The sequence below is a fragment of the Papilio xuthus genome, unplaced genomic scaffold (genome assembly GCF_000836235.2).
Source record: "Papilio xuthus unplaced genomic scaffold, Pxut_1.1 DF825946.1, whole genome shotgun sequence".
In the NCBI taxonomy this organism is placed as follows: domain Eukaryota; kingdom Metazoa; phylum Arthropoda; class Insecta; order Lepidoptera; family Papilionidae; genus Papilio; species Papilio xuthus.
Window position 1 is genome coordinate 2,110,451 of NW_013532703.1, and position 18,464 is coordinate 2,128,914.

Below are 18,464 nucleotides of genomic sequence, written 5' to 3' on the forward strand. Positions count from 1 at the left end.
TAAAATTTTATATCCTACATACATGATTAAAATAGGTTGTGTGTTTTGAATAATATTAAAATGTGATTTTTACTTTAATTAGAAGTGACAAAATGGAAATAAGAATGTGAAGCATCTATTTAATTTATATTTAGTCTAGACTTTTAAGGAATAACGATTATTCAAATTAATGCGAGTTAATAATAATAATAACACTGGTTGTTTGAGTCATAAGATTCTGTAGCGTTTTATTTATTTATTTTTATAATACGTAATACAGTATTATAAATGCAAATGTTAAGATCGATGTATGGTTGGATAAATGGATCGATTGAAGGTATCTCCAGAACGGCTGCAAGGACCTCGCTTAAATTTGGCATAGATGGAGAACAAAGCCCGAAGGAAGCCATAGGCGGACAGAGCCGCGGGCAACAGCTAAGTAACGTTAGAAATAGTAGAAAATATTACACAAAATATTAATTAATAATCAAGTAACATAAATGTAACTATTTTTTTTGTGTTCAAGTATACGTCGGCCGACATTCACACCGGCGCCTTTGCCTTACGTCAGCCAGTCATCGTCCGACAAATGTCGCTCACACACCGTGTAAAGGCATTGTAACGTAAATTATTGACCCTGACATACAACCTTTTAAGATTATATTCAATGTATGTCTTTTGTATTATTCTTTGCTACTTATTACAGATTTTATATATTAATTACACTTTAACGACCCAGCTTAAGTAATTTAGACGTTCATTGAAGTAAATATTGGATCAGGTGCATGTATGGATTGTAAAAATCAAATAACGAAATTAACATAGTTGATTGGATATGAAATAAATATCATTTACCTATTGCCGTCAAAAGTTAAGGTTAAATTGGTTACAATTTGGATGGATTAAATGTCAACCGCAGATGAAGTTACGACTAAGTAGTAACTAGCAATAGACATTAGAGTAATAAATAGTGCATAGAGATAGAGGAGGTAATTTTAGTGTTCTTTCGCTCCCTCTATTTCTTATAAGGAAAGGATGGAAAGTGGAAGTGGATTTGACGGAGGAGGGGACGCATATAAAGAGACAACATTCCCTTATTTTGCATCTCCTCCGTAGATTTAAAGTAGGCAACTCATCTGGAATTGCGGATTATATAAGCAGCGATCGTGATTTCGGCGATTATATTTGCCACCCAAACCCAGACCCAGGCCCTACTAGAAAGATCCTAAGATACCAAATAACTAAATTATTATTATTTATAGTAATTAGAGGTTTAAATTGCAATTGATATGAGTCTATTATCGTTGTGCCATCGACCTATACGTGCCTATTCTTCCGAGAAAAGAACCCTTCCCTCTTGAGTCATAAAGCGTGCGGTTTTACTTGGAAACTGCAGCACCGTGTCATATAAAAAACAATTATTAGCTTTTTTTTTCTTTTTATATCATTATTATCAAATTGATGTTTTATTGTCTGCTTTCGGCTAAAATAAAAGTTAAAATCAATGTTTATGTATTTTCATTTATAAATTTTAAAGAATTCAATGAAAATAGGTTTAACTTCCTACGAAGTATGTAACTATTTATACTATTTGCACATTTTTAAAAATAAAAATGATGAATACCATTATCTATGTTAATTTAAAACTAAAATAAAAATTTTGCGGATGCTCATTGGCGGCAATGATAGTGTGTTGTTCCTGCTATTCGTTTACCTTTTTGTCATTAAAAAAAATAAGTATTTCATATTTATCCTACCTATCGTATTTGGTTTATTTTGACGTTGAAATCATTGTTTTATCAATTAAACAGTATTAATTATGTTACGTAAGTTAATATTCTTTAAAAGAAATGCGTAAGCAACATCTCGGAATTAAGTGCAAGGATATTAATTGGCAAGTCTCTTTGAAAGTGAGAGTGCTCTTTGCGCAGGAAAGAGAAAGAATGGTACAGTAAGAGACGCAAAATACGTTGAAAGCAACGGTGCCAGTATACGTTGTACAGTCACCAGAAGACATGAGCAACTCAGGTAAAATTCATGATCTGCAGATCATTTCACGACTCACATATGTAAACTCAGTGAACCGGCTCGCAGTTACCCAGCTGGTTATGATATGTTTTTCGAGCTGCGAACTGCTAGTCACCGAGCAGCTCGCGATTCGTACGCAAACAGTTGTTGAATCTCAGCTCAACGGTTCAAATTTATATGAGCTGAACTTTTGAACCGGTTCAGAGGTGATTTACACATAGCTAATCATCAGCATAACGACCGTATTTTATATCATATATCATATTTTACTCCTAAATGCTATACGTATATCGAAAATAAGTACTTACTTATAGGCTTATACCCTTAGCAGTTTTTGCGATCGGATATGAAAAAATATCTTTTATAAATTAAAATTTAAAATCAAACTTAAGTAATATTTTAAATAGATACGACGGTATGTTCTATAACTTTAAATAAACATAACAAAAATATTTGCCTGATTAATTTTTCATTATAAAAAAAGAATATTTTAGAGCAATACGTGACGTAGAGTGTACCAAAATAGAGAACTTCAATCACGTCTGCGGAGGAAACGCGATTGTTTTTACGTCTTTGAAAAGCCTCTTTCACATTATGTGATTTTTATTGACACGTCAATAGTACAAAATTAATTAATGTAATGTCGCTTTGGTTTATTTCAAGTATAATATAATGAATATTACACAAATCTTACATCTATTTGTGTAAGGCTACTAAACAATTTTAAAAAATTTACTAGCTGTCGCCCGCGACTCCGACCGCACGCGATTAAAAATAATGTTGGCCGATTCTCAGACCTACTCAATATGCTCACAAAATTTCATGAGAATCGGCAAGCCGTTTCGAAGGAGTATGGGAACGAAAATTGTGACACGAGAATTTTATTTAATTATGAAAAAATTTAGTGCTAAATAGTAGAACGATCGTTCTGTAATATATGTATAATAAATATTTAATTTATTACCTACATATATGTTATCATATGCACTGTGCTTATGCACCAGGTTTTGCCTGAAAAAAGGATGAAAAAGTCACCACTAACAGGATAGACTCACAACAAAGAGAGGTGATGAAAGCAATCATCAAACTTTTATCATCTTGTATTTGTTTTCCTCCCCTATTTAATACATAGAGTTGTTTAATGCAAGTGTTTAGTTACCGGCTTCAGTGTACTTACTCTTTTGCAGTCTTCCCTAGAACTATTTCACGTATTTGCGTCTCTCAAAAAATCGACTCGTGTGTTCGGTCCGCGCATGCGTGCTACGCCACTCGCCCTGTCATTAGGCCGGCGCGGCGCGGACGCAAATTATATTATCCTCGTGTGGGTATGGGATTATGTACAATTATGGCCGTGTACATAGGGATTATGTACAATTATGCACCGGCTATTTACTACGCGGGACACGCGATGCCAGTTTTTTATTAGCCTGGACCGAGCGCTATGTTTACATGTTTCTCTCTGATTCCATTTGTTTATATTGATGTTAGAAATGAGAAATATAAACGCAAGTATAACTTCGAGTTGGTAAAACGTCTGTAAAGCTCTAAATTGTTTTTTTTTAGCTCATGTGACATTACAAAAATGGAGTTAAATAAAGAAATATATTTGGGATTCTAACGCCGCCATTGAGAAGAAGAAACTCTCCCGTACATCTTCCAAACGAACTCAGTAAGAAGAAATCTTACTAATATTATAAATGCGATTGTTTAGATGGATGTTTGTTAGAAGTTATCTCCAGAACGGATGCATAAATCTAGCTGAAATTTGGCATAGATGTAGAACGTAGTCTGGAAAAATGCTTAGGTTACTACTACATTTTTTTTAATTCCCATATAATAACGATATACATATTTGCATACATCAATAAAACTAATTCGTATTCTTTTAGAATTTTTGTCTCCATTCATTGTTTCCCAATCATTAACATAGTAGAGCGGCACAAACCTTTGTTATTCAAAGCATTATTGTAACATTCGCCTGATAGAGACGCGATCAACCCTAGATGTAACGAAAGCGGCCACTGAGTCGCAACTGATGCGATTACGAAGCATTACAAAGTAGATTTTACACTTGACTGAAAGAGATATTTTTTTTACACAAGTACCGTTGTGTAAGGGTCTTATTGCCTGTTACGAAAGTTATTCTAATCTTTTACAAGAAAACTGTAGATTTGATAAAGCATCGAATAAATATATATTAACTTAAATTTTGTAAAATCCATGTTCCAATTTAAAAAAAAATAATTCATCATACTTATATTATAAATGCGAATGTTTAGATGGATGGATGTTTGTTACAACATATCTTCAAAATGGCTTAACAGCTCTGAATGCAATTTGGCAAAGATTTTAGATTTAGATTTTTTGGATTTTTTTTTAAATATTAGCAGATTTTTTGTATATTTACTAATATTTCTTTTACCATTCCAACTAAGCTTTATGCTTGTGCTAGGATATGGTTTACGACAATAGTCGAATGGCGAGATACGAACCCCCGACCTCGTCATTAGGCTATTGACGCTTGATGTAGAGCAAAGTCTGGAAGAACATATAAGCTACTAATAAAGTTTTTTTTATTCCGCACACGAAATCGCGGGCGACAGCTTTTTTAACCATGACATAAAGGATGTGTTGCGTCTATCATTAATTGAGAATTTGGATACATTTAAGGTTAAAGAAACGCATAAGTTTAATAGAATTCGTGTCTTTGATTAAATAAGATAGGCAGAGATATAAATCTTATTAACCCAAGCTTGTTAACCGTGCACTTTTCTTAACATTTAAATATTTTAGAAGCAGTGAACGGCGCCAGAGATGTTGATGTTCGTACGAGATTGCTTACTGACCATGAAATTAAACTATACTTGTGTATAGCGTGGTTTTTACTACTATAAAGGTTAATTTTATATTAAAATCGGTGTACTTAAGAATTCGAATTCAATTGAAATGAGAAATTATAAGACACCTATTAAAACCAATTTACCTTTGAGGTTGGAACCCTAGACTAATTATAGGTATTTTTGTATTACAAATCTAAACCATAAAACATACTAAAATAAATCCATAGACAACAAATGATATTTAAGTTAATTACATGTGTAAATTTATTAAATACTTATTACTATAAGTCACAAGTCTGGTGATAATTTTTTAATACAATCATGTCAAAAATGGCCTCCGAAATATCGAAATCTTGTATAAAATAAGCCGAAGTTTTGTTTCATAGCAAGTTTAAACGTATATTAATTAGTGAGTGTAGAAAAAAGGACATATTTTTTATATTCACTAGCGCCTTGTGCGGCACAATTCGCAATTTTTTTTGCCTTTGTCGGTACTGCTTTCACCGGGGAAATGGCAACACCATATACCTGCGATGGTCCCGTTTAATAATGATTGATGTACCAAATAACAAAATTAAAATAAAGAAACCGACATTTTAAGGTTTTGTATCTTACTAATAACTGCGAATGTTTAGATGAAAATGTTTGAAGTTATATCTCCGGAATGGCTCAACGGATCTCGCTAGAATTTGGCATAGTACAAGAATATAGTCTGAAAGACCATAAAGACTACTTATTAAGATTTGTTTATTTCCGCGCATACGGTGACGCGGGCGACAGCTAGTATAATAATAGTTTTTAAGTAGTAAATCTCAATACTATTAGAATTTGCCACGGAGTTCTATCGCTTTTTAAAGTTATGATTTCAAAATCCCCGTTTAAAACATATTTATCTCTGTTTTGCCAAAGATTATGAAAGGGATGTCAGAAACCCACGGTTAGATACGTCAAACTCTATCTCGTATTTCATATTCTCGATTTGCCAAAAATAAAGTAGCCATCAAAAAGCGCAAGTCACTACAGACTAATGCATCTTCCACAAAAATAGATGTAGCCAACATTTTGTCGCGTCATCACTCAAATAAATGGATGCGGTAGCGATCTTATTCCGCTGACAACTCTTTCGGATCTGTCAAAACATTTTTGTTTTTTTTATTTATTGTCTATGGTCGAGTTTAGAATAAGATAGATTATGCACATTCTTAAACGGTTAAACGGTGTGCTAATATTGATTTTATTTTTTAGTGGCCAGTAATAAATCTATAACTCATTTTTTAAAACGTAATTGTTCGAAATGTAATTTAAAAATTATTGTTTTCGATACTGTTATTGTACAATATTGGTTCCTCATATACAATTCCTTAATATACTGTAGGTTTCTGAAACCAAAACCTCTATAAACCATATTGTTATCTTTCTTTTGTCAAATAATGAGTAGGATATTTTTAGGCATAGATTTTCAACCAACGAATATTTACAAAGTTAGCGTCAAACAAATTATAAGCATTTATACCTACAAAGTTTAATATCGTTTTCTATTGGGTTGGACGTCTGTTAACCCTTAGGTATACATAGGGAGCCATTTAAAATTAATACAGCATGAAATAGAGTAATAAAGACGTCTCGCGTTGTATTTTAATATTCGGTTCTTCGTCACCTAGAAACGATAATAGTAAGTTTAAAAAATATTGCGGTTAGGGTTGTAATTTAAGGTACGAAGGGGTAAAAATACGAAAATAAAGATGTTTTTTTTATTAAAGTAATAATAAACTGTTTATAAGTAGTTATTACTTTAATGCTGGTATTTATCAGTTTGCATAGGTTATGTAGACAAGCCTTCGCTTTGTAGAGTTTTATACAGTTAGAAATTTCGCTGACTTCCTCACTTGTACTAAAACACTTACTGTCAACCCCTACTTCGTCCAGAATTAAAAAAAAATAATTAGTAGTCTATGTGTTCTTCCAGACTATGTTCTTTATCTATGCCAAACTTCAGGTTACATGTAGCCGTTCTGGAGATATCTTCTAACAAACATCCATCCAAACATTCGCATTTATAATATTAGTAATATTTCCGTGTCTGTTTGATTTAAAGGTATTTAGAGAGTTCACATTATGTTTCAATAAAAAAGTTTCAAACGTTTCCTCGTGTCTAAACAATATTATATACTTTTTTTTTAATTTTGGATGATCTATATTTTTGTTATAATCCACAGATTAAATAATTTTGTTCAGGAGCGACAATATCTAAATGTGATTAATTTCTTAAAACCTGGTAGTCAAATCTTCTTTAAACATCTACTCATAATACTCGAGAGACAATAAAATAAACAATAAAATATGAAAAGCAATTTACTTCGGCACATTTCACTAAAATATACAAATCCTTGTATTTGCTTGAACTTAATAATGTTTTTAAGCATTTTGTGTGCTATGCCTTTGATTTAAGGATGTCTTGTACAACAAAAGCAGATGTAAAAACTAATGTTGGCAAACTATAAAACCGTCCAGTTTCTGTCTAACGAGGTGGGTTTTAATTATTTTAAAGTCTGTGTTAATTTACTTTTTTTTTGCGTGGCAGCGCGGCCGCGGCGTCTTTGTTAAGCGGTGTCTTTGTTTTTTTTTTATAGTTTGTATAATTTGTAAAATGGTATGTTAGCGCCGATTCTGCGGCCGGTTGATCTTTTTTAAATTATTATTGATATTCGCCCCGTGTTTCCGGTCGTCCGTGATCTTACGGCCACCCAGATATTGACAAATACCTAATGTTGTTATAATATGAGCTGGACGCTTGTAAAAAATCTGATTTGGAACATGAGCGATGATTCTTTTGAAGACTGGCTGGATATAAAGGTTTTACAGTTTTTTTAATTTGGGGCGGCAGTTGTCATTTAACAGGTTTCAAATGTAGATTCGTTTCTTGCGACATCACAGATCGTTTAGCATTAGACTATGTGCAGGTTTTACAGCGCTATAAATGTATAGTATCTGTAAACATCTGGAACAGCTGTCAAAAGCTAAAAATGACAGCGTTTTGAGGGGGAAGGACGAAGGGACTTTACATAGAGACAATCAAACTTAGGTTAAGTATAATTCTCTATGTCATGTCGCTCACTGTCTGCGCGGAATTAAAAAAAAAATAAAAAGTAGCGTATGCGTTTGTCTAGATTATGCTCTAAATCTGTGCCAAATTTTATAAAGATCTGTTGAACCGTTCCGGATATACCTTCTATCAACAAACATCCATCTAAAGTTTCGCATTTATAATATTAGTAAGATTTCAATTGTGCAATGAATGCCATAGTTACTCTACTATTATGAAAAATCTGATTGTAAGTAAACATTAATCAATAGAGATGTCACAACAGTTATGAAAATCTCCAACAACACAATGATGTTAGCAGATTCGCGTGCGTTTCCCATAATTTGCTAAATAGCAAACAGAATGCAGGGATGCGCGCGCCGGTCAATTCATGGCAATTGACTTCCTCGCATTGTTATGTCTATTTGTACGTATTAGTACTACATGCATACTGGTTACTGTTAATGCAATGCAGGGCTGCCCAAGCTATAAGGCATGCTTAATAACCTTAGAATGGCCTTTATTAATATCCGTTTTGTCAATCAGAAAAGGGTCTCCTTATTGGCCGGCAGCAGATCTGCAGTTACTCTAGTGTTAAGCATGTCAATAGGTGTTCGTGATCACCTTGATGTTTGCTGATCATCCCCATTTCTTATATAAAAAAGGGTTAATATGCAATATATATACATGTGTCACGGCAGTGGAATTATAAATTAAGAAACTGAAAGGAAACAAGCGCTTAGAATACACAAAATAGTTCTTGTTAAAGGAAATAAAATAGAGTGAATCAAGAAAATTTATTAAATCAATGACCTTGCGTTAGCGGGCCGTAGTTTACGCACCTCTGTGTTAATCTATTACTCGGTACTCCTCTCCTGTATCTACTGACAGCTACAATTGTTTACAGATGTTATATTTATAATATTTTTCCATTTTCCATCGGATTTAGATTAACAGAAATCGATATTCAATCTCGAACCATATTATTTTTACGCGATATATTAATTATTAATTTAATTTGTCATTTTACCCATCTCAAGATCACAATAGCAATCTTAAAACATAATCTATAGTTTAGAGATCGAATTATTTCTGTATTATTCGTCTTCGATCGAATCCGTTACACACTAAAAAATGTTCTATCAATGTTTACGTTTAACAAATTCTAAATAATATCACTCTAATAGATCAACGGGGTATTCCTCAAACAAACGAAGCACGTCGTACAATGATATTGACGACAAAATAAGCGTAATGTTGTACATTAGTTAACAATACAAAACAAATTGACAATAGGAACCCCTTTGGACCAACTTCACCTGTGCTATGGTAAAAAAAAATCGCTAAGAGGTACTTTAGACCCCCCGTAACAATGGATGAATAGAATCCTATTATTGAAAAAAAAATTCGCAAAGCGCCGACTCATTTCGATTGTCATTTTGAGTTAAAAAAATGATGTACAATGTTAAATAGTAGAGTAAAAGTGCCGCGTATAAAGATGAAACACACTAGAGTGAAAAACTGTTTGCAAGATTCGAATAACTGTAATTTCTTAACCGTAGGTTCTTGAAGCAAAATCTCTATATAAAACATATCTTCAACTATTATCTTTGACAAATATAAAAATATGTTTTAAACAGAGTTTTTGGTCTCAGAAGGCCACGGCTAACCGATAACCATAAGCATATTAATGTAAATCTTCTTTAAATTATCCTAACTTCATAATAAATATAATGCATATTTCTTTCTATGTCATGTGCAATATGAAAGTTTGTAATTTTTCAACAAATACCTTAAAATAGCTGTAACAGCCTGATTACTAAAATAATCTTCATGGAGCCGTCTGTTTATATTTCATTAATTATGTGTAACAAACCTTAGTAGGTTAGCAGCCTTAGCAGTTATCGCTCTACCGTTGTAGTGTAGAGATACCTTTATATTTATTACAATACATTCTTCCATCGATGGCGCATGGCGCTTAAAAGAAATGGTATACGATATGCAATAAAATTATTATATTATATTTACGTTTGAGAAATATAAGCAATTAAAAAGCTAATAGTTATTTTTAATACATCTTACTCTTACTAATATTATAAATGCGAATGTTTGGATGTATGAATGTTTGTTTGAAGGTATCGTCGGAACGACTGCATGGTTCTCGCTGAAATTTGGCATAGAATTAGAACATAGTCTGGGAGAACACGTAGGGTACTTATTATTTTTATTTTTAATTCCGCACGGACGTATTCGCGGGCGTCAACTAGTGTAATAAAATATAAGAACTATAATATTGTCTAAATATCTTACAATGTTAGGAAACACGACTTTTAAAAGTAAAACTAACTTTTACTTCGGTTTATTAAAACTAAAGATTTCAGGTAGAAAACACAACTAATAAAGTATTTTCTTATCTAGTTTTTAAACATTTATATTATTGTAACAATTAGAAGCGCCAGTAGCCAATAGCCAATAGGTTAAGGGTACGTATTTCCGATCACGAGGTCAAGGGTTCGAATCCCGCCATTCGACTATTGTAAACCATATCCTAGCAGCATACAGCTTAGTCGGAATGGTACAAGATATATTAGTAAATGAACAAAAATCTGCTAGTTTTAAAAAATCTATATACATATAAAAGAAAGTCTTGTTAGTTACACTATATATAACTCAAGAACGGCTTTACCGATATGCTTCAAAAATTGGTGAGGAGGTAGCTTAGGGCCAGGAGACGGTCATAGGATACTATTTATCCCTTTTTTCTAATTTATGCCTTGGAGAGCTTCTTTTTATTTAACTTGTCTATATTTTAGGTTTTTTATATACCCACGCGGACGGAGTCGCGGGCGACAGCTAATATATAATAAAATTTAATAGGCCTTTTAGATGTCTCTCCTCACACTTATACCTACTAAATTCGGTCAAAAACTCAATTTATTTTACGTTATTTCTTTTAAGGTCCCGCTACAAACAGTAGTGATGAAGTTCGGTTGTATTTTACGACTGTTTTTGTAATTTATTTATTGTTTAGTGACATTTATAGTTTGTTGCCGATCCTTACGTCTTGTCTATTTTATGAGGCGTGAACAAACCTTTTTGTTGGGACATCTTTACAATTTGTGAACGCGATAATAGAATAGTGAATATTTATGTTCTTGATATTTGTGCTATGAGCGACGTAATTTTGATCTTGTGATTTCTTCTCATATAGATATTCCGAAATTCCTAAAGTTTAGAGCACTTTTTTTATATCATAAGGTGGCAAACGAACGAGCGGCCACCTGAAATCGCTGAAATAGCGACCGTTGTCCATAGACATACGCAATTGCATGTGCATTGCCTACCTTTAATCGACGGAGGAGAGGATGCACCGAAAGAAAATATTTCCCTTTCCATGCATCCTCTTATCCGGAAAGTCCACTACCACTTCCCATCCTTTTCTTATAAGAAAAAGGGAGGGAAGTAAAAGAGGACTAAATTAGACCTCCGGAACGCACACTCATCAGACGAAACACCGAATTGCTTCCACTTGACGCCTGTCTTCTGTGTGGTCGTGGTATTTCACCGGGCGAGCCGGGCCAATTCGTGCGAAGATGTTAAAGCGGGCTCTACCACTGTCAAGAGCACATATGAGTTTTAAAATTATAAGGTGATAAACGAGCTAGCGGCCGCTGAATTATCTGAAATGTCATCCACAATTGCAGATACGTTGTTTACCATCAATCGAAGGATGAGGAGACGTACAGAGAGAGAATATTTTCCCTTCCTATGCGTCCCCTTCCTCCATCAAATCTACTCCCCCTTCTCATCCTACCCTTGAAATTAAAGTGTGTGAAGGGGAAGAGAACTAATAAAATCAGGCCTCCGGAACGTTTCCAGTGCACTAATAAATGACATAAAAATCAGTTCGTTAGACCATTTGTTACGTATAATTGCTTATTATGTTATAATTAAAAAATTCAAATAAACAACGGTTCCGAGTAAAATAAATAAACAATAAATTAAAAAAAGTTACTCCTCGGTAACCCTATTAGCGCTTCTAGGAACAATTCTGTATGAGTAAAAGGCGCCGGCGCCCCACGCATGTGGTTTTATTGAGCTATAAAGAGCCGCTTCAAGCACTATTACTGATTATTGCGTTATACTAGCTTTTGTTTTTTTTTAAATCTTATTTGAGGCCAAAGTTTATGCGTTATGCAGCCAGTTGACATAGATTATACTGGTGTTTTTTTTTTAATTGAGACGAACCAATGCATTATGCTGACAGTTGATGCGTTACATCATTTTTTTTATTTTTTTGAAATTAGAGGCAAAAGTGAATGCGATATGCGTACTACATGCATTATACCAACTTGTTTTTTTTTTTAATTTGAGCCGAAAGTCAAAGTGTTATGGAGTCACATGATTTTTTTCTTAATTTGTGATATCATTTTAATTAATTATTTATCTGTCATGCTCATGTTACAAAAAGCGTATGAATAATTTAATGGAATTATTGGCGGCAACATGTTTTTTTTGCATTTTTCTTAATTAATCATAATTATGTGAATGATATTTTTTCCCCTTGAAATATTTAATATAAGTTTTTATTCAATATGATTGACACGTATGTTTATTTTTAGTATCAAAATATAAGTATTAATTATATTTAATGAGGTGTTAAGTATTATAAAAATTGAGCATTCAAATATTGCAATGCTTAATAGCTACATTAGCCTTTTTAGGTTAATATTGCAAGAGCCAAATAAAAAAGCAATACTAAAAATAGCATTTTTTTAATTACAAATTACACTTTATTTATAATCTATAAATAATATCGTAATATCAAAAAAAAATATTTTTTATTATGTAAATAAATTCCATAAATAAATAAATAAGTAAACAATTTCGTTATCAAGTATAATTTAAAGTGAATGTTATAATTTTAATTTATATAAATAATTTCAGTTATGAAATTGTTTTTTAATTACAAACGCAACATTGTAGGCGTTCTTTAAGTTAGGGAAAACTTCCTGATGTAAAACATATCTGCGAAAAAATTCGAGCTTATCTGTGAAGTCAACATGCATTGGGCCATCATGCTTGACTATGAGCTAGTCACCCCTAACTTGACTAGGCACTTAGCCCCTTAAGAGATGACTGCCTTTTATGAATATTTAGGCACTGTGAACCCATTACAAAAAACATAATTTTTTTTATAAATATTTAAGAGTTTTTAGTTATGTTAAAAAATAAAGATGTTTTTTTACAGTCGGCACTCATCTTGCCTGGTATAAGGCTACACCTGCATTGTGTTTTAAATGGAACAAGGATAATAGTAATATTAGGTAGAGCACGAAGGGATGTGAGTCATAATTACTCAGTAGTGTATACTTCTCATACTAAAACTCCACTAAGGGACTCTCTTAGTAGTTTTTAATGTGCAGTGTTAGTATTTGTTAACAGAGTACATTTGTTTAAATCTAATTATTCAACTTTTTTTCCATGCCGCACACGTTAGAGGGGAGGGCTATCTTTTCTGCCAGTGTTCAAGTTGGTTCAAGTACAGATTTTTTTTAAACAATATGTTTGTCGATCTATTTATTTTGGATAATCTAGGAATTGTCTGATAAAGGTTAGGATAAAGTGAAAAATGTAACGTCATTTTTCTAGTGCAACAAAAAGTTAAATGCATCGCTGTATGCATTAAAAATAAAAATACCACAGCAATTACGGCCAGTATTATTTTATAGCGTTTTAACATAACCGGTTATAACTAGTTAATATAACGTTGATTGACATAAGTTGGTGGTATTTAGTGTCGCATGTAGAGGGCGCTTGTAATTGTTTATTGATTAATCTTAACCGTCTCCGATCATAGGTCAACAGCTGTCTATCTAAGTATCCTATCAACACGTTCAAACTATTTAACAGACCCAAAGATATAGTAATATATAATTTACGATATAGATAGAAGAACAAAACTGTATTGGAATATTTCTCTATTCCAGCAATATTGGACTCTGTATGAAGAATTTTTTCAGTATTTTTGTGTATCGCTGTTTGACCTGTAATTTAAACATTACTAATAATATTGTATTGTTTTGTTATTGCTAATTGAATTTTGCTTTGTTTAGGAGGGTTGTCATTTTAGAATATTACAAACTAAAGGTAGAGATTGTGAGCGAATACGGTTTTTTTTTGCTTTCTATTTTTTATAGATTCACGTCTTTAATCGACTGGTAAATATCCCAGCAAAACATTTATTAATTTAATTATTGTCAGATTTAATAACAGATTAACCATGATTTTCTAAGACCAAAATTTCTAACGAAGTAACTATGTCAAGTTTGTGTTTTTGTTTGTCAAGAATTGAAACCCACTGGAATACTGGAAACGCCGAGAAATTCGTATGAATAATAAAAATCATTGATTCCATGAAAATCGTTTAATTATCAATTTAATTGCAAATATAAGATATGTTTATAATATTGTCTACTACCAATATAACAACAAATATATAAAAACCTTATATTAAGTTAAGTTAATTATTTAAAAAAAAGTTGAATACTGGCCATAGCTATAAGTGATTGGCACAATGCCTTCATAATGATAATTTCATGAACATAAGTGTAAAAGTATTTATATACTTTGTTATGTAGATCAAACCTTATATATTATCATAAGTCTTATGTAGAAACAATTACGACGATTAGTATTAAAGTTTTCATTTACATTGTTTCAATGTGAAATTGCGAAATGAGTTAATTTAAATATTTACAGGTACATACATCTTTTAATTTTTAAGAAAGATTCTTAAAATGAGAGCTCTATTATCAAGGTGAGAATCGAACTGCAACCGTGGTCATAAAGCACTTTGCCACTGAGCTATAAGTCATCGCCTCATGTTATAAAGAATATAATACAGCGCAATTGTTGAATTGTTGATACAAAGATGTTCTATTTATACGGACTCTGCAGTATCTACTTTGCATACAACTGACGTACCCTTTGTCGAGTTGTTACTATTATGTGGCAGAGACAACATGAACCACTTCCTTTCTTAACAATGAAAACTGACACCACACACAAAAATCGAAGACGCATCACGACATAAAAAAACACTCCGATCAAAAAAAAAGTAACTTGAAAAGCCTACGGCCGGAGTCTGGATTGATAGCCGTTGTTCTTCTCTCTGCACGTATCAACCGAACCGGCTGGGCGTGGCCTCTATAACAGGTTAGCGAAGCGCAGTGCAACGCCAAAAAATACCCATAAAAAATATAATGGCAACCCAGGCGCCGGCGATCGATCCCCCGGTGCCAACCCGCGCGCTCCGCACCCACGAAAGAAAAAATCGCGCCATACCAGTCCACCAATGAAAAGCGGACGCCGCCCATAGATCATGCCCCCGCAGAGCTAGCCTCGCCCCCCGGTCGACACTAGCGCCGTACTCCTCATACATGCGGCATAGATCATCACTAAACAGAAAGAGAACGCGATATGGCTGGGCCGTTCGTTTCTCGGACAATTTCCTCCAACCGATCATTAAGTGTTTAAATTCAACGGGAGTTGGTTGTGTCGGATTTCTTCGGAGGGGAACGCTATTAAAATATCCACAAACATTATCTTTAATTGGACAGTATTTTGTGCTTGTGTGCGTTCGGTGTTCGGTTTTTTTTTCCCGCCAGTGACGATTCCGTTTTTTCGAAAGCCCTCGATGACTGTTATCGTTCGCATTTAGCGAGCGCCGATCGTGAGTGATTTTTTGATTGCCGCAAACGAAAACATGACTATTGATTAGACAACGTATCATCCAGTCGTACAAATAAAACTAAAGTGACTACAAAAATGACATCAGTGACGTGACACGAAAGTTTAAAAATATCGGTAACAATCGATAATATCCGACGCGAGTACAAAACGTAAAATCGATTTAAAAATGACGCCACGTGCTACGTAATTGCAAAATCATAATTCACGGATCTTTAATTGATCTGTAATTATTTCTCAGTCCCATTCTCTTTTATAATCGCCGGCAATAATTTTGATTATACTTCTCGCTACGACAAAGTTATCTTTGAAAACTTAACTAACTTCTAATACTTTTCTAACTTGGTATTAGAAAAATAAATATAAATAAACAAAGAATACAGTGCTAAAGCTGAGTGTATAAAGCTTTTATTAACAATCCTTGTGTGACATTTTGGTGTAAACAAAACGAAAAATAAAATTGTGAGAAAGTGATGCGGTGTCCAGTTGTCTGACTCAAAGGAAAACCCGTAAGTTAAACTTTATTATATTATATTCAATGGTTATATATTCTTTAAACATAAAATAAAACTAGTATTTAAGCTTAAAAATAACTTACTATCTTACTTATTAGAAATTGTAGGCCTAATAAGACACTAATTGGAAAATGTTAGTAAAAATCAATTTTATCAATTAAAAAGATTTCAACGACTACACCTACTCAAAGCTTGTCTTCAATAAAAAAATAATCTTATTGTCTCTTGTATCAGCTTTACCAAAAACTTTTACCTAAGAGGAATTATCTTACTACTTAAGAAGACACTAATTAAGGATTTTAATATACACCCCTATACCCAAAGAGTTTTAGTAGAGAATAAATATTTGTATGAAAAATATATTGTTTTATTGAGCAGATTTTTTTGAAAATCGCCAAAAAGACTCTTCAATACAATTGAACCAATTTCGTTTTTTTTAATCATTCTCCACGCAGATGAAGCCGCGGACGACGCCTAGTGTTAACACTTTAATACAACAGTAGCTCTTAAAATACATATACAAATAGATTTTTTTTATTTAATTAACAAAAATTTTTAGAAAAAGTTGAAGGTATAACTTTAAGGGATGGTTCACACCTTATATAGAGTATAGAAGATACAGATGTGTGCATGTATGGAAAACTTTAAAACATAATAAAATTAAGGCTTCGTTCACATCACGTGATAAAAATGCAATATTTATATATATTGTGCAATATTTCATTAAGACATCGTCATTATTAAACGGAACATAACTAAAGGCTTATTAAAAAGTTAGTAACAAGTTAACCCTAAAATAGAATACTAATGAGTCAACGTAAAATAAATACCAAAGCTATAAATAATACTTATTTATATCAAAATGCAAAGATTTGCAAAAATCCAACAGTAGAGATGTACAGAAAAATAATATATCCCTTTTCTGCCCATCACCTTACTCGCCAATTTACTTCTTCTTCCCAGTCTTTGTATTAGAAATTGGGACGGGGAAGATGATTATAAAAGGCTCTCCAGACATGTTATGTAGTAACTCCAATAAACCGATTAGTTCTTAGGCTTAGTAATTGTCTAGAATGAGTCTATAATTACAACTACCTAAAAATTGTAGAGCGAACATCTCTTGTCTTCTCTTGTTCTCCTAGTCTCTTAGAGTAGGAGAACAAGGAAGATAAGTTTAGGAAGATTTGTAAGATTAAAAAAAGATAGTCTTTTACCTTTAAATGTGTTTTATGAATATAATAAATTAATAATAAACAGTTCTAGATCGCCTTAACTGAATATTTGTTAAATACAAATTCAATGAGTAATCTCGAATCGATTTTATTATAGTAATTATATCGTAAAACTCCGGTTTTTGATAACGAACATTACACAATTTAATCGATAATAATTTATTATTTATCGAAGTTAAGCTCACGTTGTGATTCGAATGAATATCGATTTTTACAATGTCGTTTTGTTTGTTGTTGTTTTTTTAATAATCGATTTTATATTATAATGGGTTAATTTATTAATAAAACAAAACGACATTATTCGTACCTTTATAAAATTTTACACAAACCGTAAATAATTGATTAAATAATATATATAATTTCCATTATCAGTAATTTTAGGTAATAATATTTTTTTTTTATCTGATCTTCAGTTTTTTTTAATTTTCTAAGTAACGAGTAAGGTCAAAGGTGAAAGTTAGTCACGGAAAGGAATTAATAAATCATACGTCATCAAATCCTTTACTATGATATCAAAAAATAATACAAAATGGTTGTTTTACTTGTAAAGTGGCCATACTCCTCCGAAACAGATTGACCGATTTTTTTGAAATTTTATACCTATACTAGCGGTCGCCCTCGACTCCGTCGGCGAGGTATTAAAAAAGAACATAATTAGTAGCCTATGTGTTCTTGCACACTATGTTCTATACGTACGCCATATTTCATCGAGATCCCTTCAGCCGTTTTGGAGATACCTACAAACATCCATCCATCTAAACATTCGCGTTTATAATATTGGTAAGAAGAAGTAAGATTCAGTAGATCTGAGAATCGCCTACTATTGTAAACCCCGCGTAGAGGGTTTATGTATGTTTTATGTATACATAAAGCATGCTATAAAAACATCGATTTCAGTTTTTAATGTTGTTCAAAAGTATTTAAAGATGAAACACAATAGTGTGAATTCTGCTAGCTTAATCCGGTATGCAAAACAATGCCTTATATTATTTTTAATGTTCTTAGACAAAGGTTATGTCCTAACTAAACTCTGACG

The 18,464-nt window shown here is 32.6% G+C and overlaps 1 protein-coding gene across 3 annotated transcripts in view; it reads left to right on the plus strand.

The window, feature by feature from the left end:
* Nucleotides 1–15,473: 15,473 nt before the first annotated feature.
* Dll (homeotic protein distal-less) overlaps nucleotides 15,474–18,464 on the plus strand; it is a 90,248-nt gene continuing 87,257 nt past the window's right edge. For all 3 annotated transcript variants that reach the window (XM_013321814.1, XM_013321815.1, XM_013321816.1), the window contains exon 1: nucleotides 15,474–16,190. The gene's annotated coding sequence lies outside the window, so the exon portion shown is untranslated. The remainder of the gene's footprint in view (nucleotides 16,191–18,464) is intronic.